Source organism: Callorhinus ursinus, unplaced genomic scaffold, assembly GCF_003265705.2.
Source record: "Callorhinus ursinus isolate GAN/ISIS: 27379988/994484 unplaced genomic scaffold, GSC_fseal_2.0 scaffold10, whole genome shotgun sequence".
Classification (NCBI taxonomy): domain Eukaryota; kingdom Metazoa; phylum Chordata; class Mammalia; order Carnivora; family Otariidae; genus Callorhinus; species Callorhinus ursinus.
The window spans coordinates 21,667-29,084 of record NW_027397072.1 but is presented as its reverse complement, the minus strand read 5'-3'; the positions used below and the strand labels follow the sequence as shown (position 1 = coordinate 29,084).

At 44.3% G+C, this 7,418-nt stretch overlaps 1 pseudogene; it reads left to right on the top strand.

The window, feature by feature from the left end:
* Positions 1–5,076: 5,076 nt before the first annotated feature.
* On the top strand, positions 5,077–6,276 carry LOC112820564 (spindlin-1 pseudogene; annotated as a pseudogene).
* Positions 6,277–7,418: the final 1,142 nt, after the last annotated feature.

Sequence of the window (7,418 nt, the reverse complement as noted above, 5' to 3'; positions counted from 1 at the left end):
TTACTGGTTATGAATCTGTACAGTGTAAATATATTGAAGCCAGAGTGTGCATATTGTCATCACTCATGTCTTCTGTTGTCTCCCTTTCTCCCTAATGTCAGATTATCAGCAGAAATGAGGAAGCATTGTAGGGAAGTCCGATGTAGGCAAGTCCAGTGTAGGCAAGTCAGAGGGCATGGAAGTCTCTGGCTCTCCCTGCAGATGGAATGCAGTCAAAACAGTCTTGAATATTTAGCACATTGTTTATCTTTGTTTCATCAGTCTTTTGCTTAAAAATATTTTTTACCCATCTTTATTAATATCAATATTGGAAAATGGGCCCAAAGATAAATAAGAAAGCACAATTTACAACCTTTCATGTTAGTTAACTCATTAGAGTTTGAAGATCGAAGGCAAACTCTATGAACACCAACTTAGCTCTCAGTGTCTGCTCAGACTGGGGAGGTAGGAGAGGCAGGAAGGGTAGCTTGGTCCCTAAGTCACTGCCCTGACTCAGCCAGACTGGCTTCCCTTTCAGTCCTGCAGTAAAACCTAGGCCAGCATCTAAAGAAAGGCATTCTTTGGAGAAGTGATATGAACCACTCTGCATTTCCATGAAGACAATGGGCAATCCCCCAGGCACCGTAGGAGCTGTCTTACGTAGAGGTCAAGAAACAGTCAGAGAACACATGCCAGATCCTTCCTTCAGGTAAACTTAAGTTCTCACCTTTCAGTTACTCTTTGTGAAAATTCAGCAAAACAGAAGGAACAAAGTGAGGTGTTTAAACTTTACTTGCATTTTCAGTAATGAAATAGATTTATATAATATTTGAATGTTCCAGATTGGAAACACTGAACAAGAAGGAAATTAAGTTCTCAAACAAGAGCTTATAATCCTGGTCATGGAAGTATCAGGGAGCAGCTGATGGGGAGAAAATGTGTTCCTACCCAATGATACTTTCCTCATTATGTCTGCTACAATACCCAAATTCCTCAATTGATTGTCCTCTTCATGTTATCTCCTTGAAAATTGTCATAAAATTAGAATTCTGTCTGAAGGGGAGAATGTATTAAACCATGAATAACTATTCATCTTTAGGTTAAGATAGAATATTAATTTCCTTAGAGAGTGATAACCTGAACCATAGGAACAGAAATGGAAAGACCTGGATTTTGGCTTCAGTGTAGCCTGAGGTATGGTCAGTTTTTAGCTTAAGTAGGACTCTTAGTTACAAGTGCCAGAACAGGATACTACATCGCAAACTAACCCCATGTCCTGCTGTCCACCTGATGGTATGGAAACCTCTGTGCTCCTGAGCAATGTTGACAGTGATCGAGGACAGCCCTCTGATGACAACAAGCAGAATTTACCCACGTGCATTTACTGAGGAGCCAAATACTGCATGAGGCACTGGGGAGTCCCCAAGCTCCATGCCACCATGGGCTGACATTCTCATGGGGGGTCAGATGTTCCATAAGGATCGATAGATGGATAGATAGGTAGATACACAGATAAAATATATGATAGATAGACAGGCAGATAGATGACAAAGACAGATGGCACACTGAAGGACAGGAAGGATAGACCGAGGGAGGGAAGGAAGGAGAGAAAGGAAATAGATACAACACCAAGTGGCGCTATGACCCTAATTTATAAATTTCAATATGACCTTTTTGGTTTATGGTTTCTATTTGGTGGCCAGATTGAACCACACAGGGAACTCAAAAGTCCAAATCATATTAAAAAAATCAAGCAAGAGAGAAGGGAAACAGGCAAATTGTAAATGACACTCCCCCCCCCCCCAGAGTTTTATTTTAATCCCGGAGGCCCTTCACCTTGGATGACTACTGGCAAGTCTTACCAACCTAGCATTACAGCCTAACGCTATGAAGTCTAAACTGATAAAAAGCAGAACACATTACAGATGAGACTTAAGGCCTTCATCTATATCCAGTCAGAAGTTTCTTGGTAAGGGACTGCAAGCCTTCCCTTGGCTTTGAGAGGAAGTCCACTTTTCAAGCAGAGGGACAGAATAAAAAAAGGCAAACAAATAAGCAGTGACTCTTGCAGGCCAGAGCAGGGCAATTCCAGAGAAATGGCAGTGTTTTCTCTGGGTGGTCTCCGAAGCTGTCTCTACGGCCGTCCTGGGAGGTCAACAGCAGGCTGGGCAGAACCTGGTTGACACTGTCAGCACTCAAGGATCGTGTTCCTTCCTAAGCTGTGTGGCAAGTCAGGACTGCAGCATCCCCAGCTCAGAAAGGGAGCACCTCCAGGGTGCCCAAGGGCGCTCTCACACTGTTTCCCTTGGAGGTGTGTGGGGTGCCAACAAGAGAAGGTTCGTGTGGGCTTCTGCTGAGATGGGCACAGACCACTTGGTCAGGAGCATAGACGGTGAAGGCTGGAAGTAATGTTAGAGATCACATGGTTCCACCCTCCCAACTCCCTGGGGAAACTCAAGATCCAAGCTCACATAGTTGCTTGGTACGCTGGGGCCTAGAAGGTGGACCCCTCCTCATCTGTCCAGGGTTCGTTCTGAGCCCTGCCTGAGGTAGGTGAGTGTTAGTAAGGTGATCCACTGGTCCTGTTTCCCCTCCTTTCTGGTGTTAACACTGAGTTCATGTGCTGGGGAAGCTTTCAGTCTGCAGTAAGCTGGGAAGGTTGTACACCCCAAGACAGGGAGCCTTGACTAACTCATATCTGGATGCCAAATTCTTCATTTCACTTTAACTCCCGCCCTGAGGATATTGAGGTCAAATTAGGGCAGCTTAGGGTGTTTCCTGCATACTGGGGAAGATGATATGTTTGGGACTGGGGAGGGCCAGAAGTTTCTCTGATAAGAAGGAAGCATGGAGCCCAGTTTTAGCCCTGCACCTGGGAGGACCTGACTCTGTGGGAAGAAGCTTGTCACCTCAGATGAGGATGGAAGCCGGCACTTCCCCGGCATCTTCAGCAACAGTGATCAGAGTGCATGCTTTAATGTGGTTCTTCCAGTCAACCCTCACAACAGTCTATGATGATCATCATTTTATGTAGGAGGTAGCTGAGGTGTAGAGAGGGTTAGTGCCAGCCCGGGTCAAAGAACTAATAGGTTGGAGAAGTGAGAGTCTGAACTCTAATCTGCCTGGCTCTAATGTGCATGCACCATGCTGTTTTTAAGAGGTAAATGCCAACCAGAATGTTTAAAAGATTTCATCATTTCTCAAAGGCATAGACTGATTCAACAGGTCAAAACCTAAGCAGGATTCTGATACAAGATGGCACTCCCAAGTTACCTGGATGCCCAGATTACCATCTGCTGAATGACTCAGGCAAGGTAGGATTGCCTCAAGGATGAACATGCTACCCCCACATCCCAGATCTCAAAGCAGTATGCAGATGTTCACATTACAGGAAATGCTCTCATGGTTTAGTTTATGTTGATAATTTTATAGAAGATGGCATGTGTTTTAAAAAGAGGACTATGAAGAAAATCAGAGGGAAAGCAAAAAAGCTATACCAGAAGAGCTCAGACCAGTGCTGATCAGGGCCTCGCAGAGGCTGACCTGCTGACCAGCACGGCAGTCACTGCCTCACAGAGATCCCACTGCAGAGAGTTGCAAATCCAAAGTGCATGTGTACCAGGGAATTCTGAGGCTGGATAAGAAGTTCAAGACCTTCTAGATCACTGCAGAGAATTCTGGCAGAACTGTGATTATTTCGGTAGCTAACCATTGACTTTTAGGTAAATGGAAAATGTCCACAGTTTTAAAAAGCAGGGCTCCTTTAAATTTACTTTGAAATACTAGAAAGTTTGGCACATCTTTGGGTGATTTTTTTTTCCAGCATTAGTAAAAGAAAAGGTTAAGATATGCACACTCAGAACATCAACTTGCAGCCTCTTGAGTGCATTTCCAGGCCATACAAATATTACTCTTTTCCAGATGAGAAGTAAAAGTGAGTCACGTGTCATGCTCCCTCCATGCAGGGGCAGGTGAAGGCAGCATGACTCACGTTTCCTGCTGGCTCGGGGCTGGGCTGAGGGAAAAGCTCTGACTTGAAGGTTGCAGGAAGTTGTTGCTTGCTCTGCTAACATTGCTCAGGATTTCTCACCTAAGGCTACCCTGGCCATAGGATGCATTCATGTGGTCAGCATCATAAACCTGCAGTGGTCCATGGTGTCAGGACCCCTGTCAGAGAGCTACAGAGCTTTCTCCAAGGAAGAATGCATTCTAACAAAAATGCATCTGCACACACAGTACAGTGGGTGCCCATTGAAATAGAGGCTTGAGGAAGCCAAGTGCCTTAGGAGCACAGAGTTGTCATGTGGTCTTCAGAGCTGATGGACTTGGAGCGGATAATCATCTTTCCGTTTCCTGTCTATTAAAAGATGACTGAGTTGGGGCACCTGGGTGACTCAGTCGTTAAGCGTCTGCCTTCGGCTCAGGTCATGATCTCAGGGTCCTGGGATTGAGCCCCGCATGGGGCTCCCTGCTCGGCGGGAAGCCTGCTTCTCCTTCTCCCACTCCCCTGCTTGTGTTCCTGCTCTTCCTGTGTCTCTCTCTGCCAAATAAATACATAAAATCTTTAAAAATTAAAAAAAAAATAAAAGGTGACTGTGAAGATCAGATGGTAGAGAGTGTATTTAAAGGCACTTAGCATGTAGGAAGCACCCAGTCATGGTAGCTGTTATTAATCTAATCATATCAGTCACCTAAGATTTCGATAAATGTTTGTCATTCACTGATTAGTCTAAAATGTGTGTAATATTGTCAAGTTGCTGCCACTTCTGTGACAGTTCATACTTTTTCTTTTTTGGAAGCCTCCAGCTTTCATGGCTCTAAAACGTGGATTTGCTGATCAGCTCTATCATTCCCTAGATAGAGACTGCTTTCAGCCGAAGAATAGTCAGTGGTGTCTAGAAAGTCCCCTCGCCACCATGGTTCAGTAAAGTGAGGGTAAGCCAGAATTTCAAAATAGGAAACACAGAAGGAAAAAACCCTTTTTTGTTATTTTTGTTTCCAGCTGGAGCAAGTACCCCAGTGGCACTCAGAAATTCTGGAGAAGGATTACAAAACTTGGGGACCATGTGTACTTAAAAATCTAGAAGTCACGGGGCGGGGCGGTGCCGTCTGGCTTGGTCCGGCGGGGGCGGGAGTGCGGCGCGGGACGGCAGGGCCCGCGGGCTGCGGATGGCGGCCTGGGCGGCCGGCAGAGCCCTTATGATTTCACATGTTTTTGCTGAACTTGTAAAAGAGGCACTTGGATGATGGATTAACAGGAACACTGAGATTCTGTGAAAAGTTTCAAACTGGAGAGTATTCAATTTTCACCCTAGTCCGGCAGCTGTGCTGCTCACTTAAATACAGATGAATGAAGACCCCATTGGGGAAGACACCTGGCCAGCGGTCCAGAGCGGATGCAGGCCATGCTGGTGTGTCTGCAAGCATGATGAAGAAAAGGACTTCCCACAAAAAACATCGGAGCAGTGTGGGGCCGAGCAAACCTGTTTCCCAGCCCCGGCGGAACATCGTAGGCTGCAGGATTCAGCATGGGTGGAAGGAGGGGAGTGGCCCTGTCACCCAGTGGAAAGGAACCGTTCTGGACCAGGTGCCTGTAAATCCTTCTTTGTATCTTATAAAATACGATGGATTTGACTGTGTTTATGGACTAGAACTTAATAAAGATGAAAGAGTTTCTGCGCTCGAAGTCCTCCCTGATAGAGTTGCGACCTCTCGAATCAGCGATGCACACCTGGCCGACACGATGATGGGCAAGGCGGTAGAGCACATGCTTGAGACGGAGGACGGCTCCAAGGACGAGTGGAGGGGGGTGGTCCTAGCACGCGCCCCCATCATGAACACGTGGTTCTACATCACCTACGAGGAGGACCTGTCTTGTACATGTACCAGCTCTTAGGTGATTATAAAGAAGGCGACCTTCGCATTATGCCCGATTCTAATGATTCTCCTCCAGCAGAAAGGGAACCGGGAGAAGTTGTGGACAGCCTGGTAGGCAGACAGGTGGAGTATGCCAAAGAGGACGGCTCTAAAAGGACTGGCATGGTCATTCATCAAGTGGAGGCCAAACCGTCTATTCCATCAAGTTTGACGACGATTTCCATATTTATGTCTATGATTTGGTGAAAACATCCTAGATGTCATCATGAACTTGGCCAAATTTGTGGAACTATTAAATGTATAATTTGTAGACATAAAGACTTGATTGCTTTCCAGTTTAATGAAAGCTTAAATGTCCCTGCGAACCCACAATCTCTGCCAGCAGAACTGGTTTTGTTCTGAATAGTACAGATTTATGTGAACACACACACACAAAAAAAATCTAGAAGTCACGAATGAGTCTTAATGGCAAAGTAACAATATCTCATACTTGTTTAGAAGTTTAAAGTTTACAAGGTTCTCTTATGTCTAGTTTCTCATTTGATCTTTACAAACATCTTTGAGGTAGTCAGGGAAAGTATTACCACTGCTTCCGTTTTGTAGAGGAAACCAAGAGTCAAAGTACCTATCCAACATCACAACAGCCATTTAGTAATATAACTGAACTGGGGTGGTTGGAGTTGTAAGAAAGAATCCATTAGCTTCACTAAATTGTCAGGTTCTCCTAACCCTAAGGCTCATTCAAGAACTTAAATGGAGGCAGCTCTGTTTTTTGTCTTGACTGTTGGGTTTTCCTAAAACTTTCTGTCTAAAATCCCCATATCTTTCTCATGAGATTCCCCACTAATTACTTTGTCCAGTCCAGTGACAGATCCAAATAAATTTTTAGATTCATCCTATTGCATAAAACCTGCTGTATGTGGAGTGCAAAGTATGTCTGTGTGTACTCTGTTTTGACATGACGTCTTGACTGCTCTGGCTGGTCACACAGAAGCTTGTGTGTCATATACACAAATAGCTCTTCACTCTTAGAGGAAGGAAAACTTAGCTAGTTATTTGAATCCTAGATTACCCCTCACATTTGCAGAACACGTTTACAAGGGTTTTCATATACACTGCTGTCTTATCTGAAATGCCACTATCCTACAGCATAGGTAATATAGAAATGGTCATACCTGTTTTCAGACAGACTCTGGGGAAAAAAGAGACAAAGTTTCTGAATGTTGCCAGGTTGTTGCTTCCTATCCTGATTCCATCCAACAGTCTTTGTAATCAAAATTCTAGGGTGCTTATCTGATTTTTCATTTGTTTTGTTTTTCTAGTTCATCATAATAGGTCATTTTTATAGTCAGAATTTTTAGAAATAAATATCATGAAATGCATAATATTGCATGAGAGTTTACAGTCTGAGACCCAACACTTCATAGTTGGGTGAAAAGTTTATTACTATTCAAACATCCCTTCATTTCTGATCAGAGAGCCTTTCCTGCTTACAGTAAATTAGAACACCTGAGTATAAAAACTGTTCAAAGACATTGTTCCTAACTAGATTTCAAAGTTAT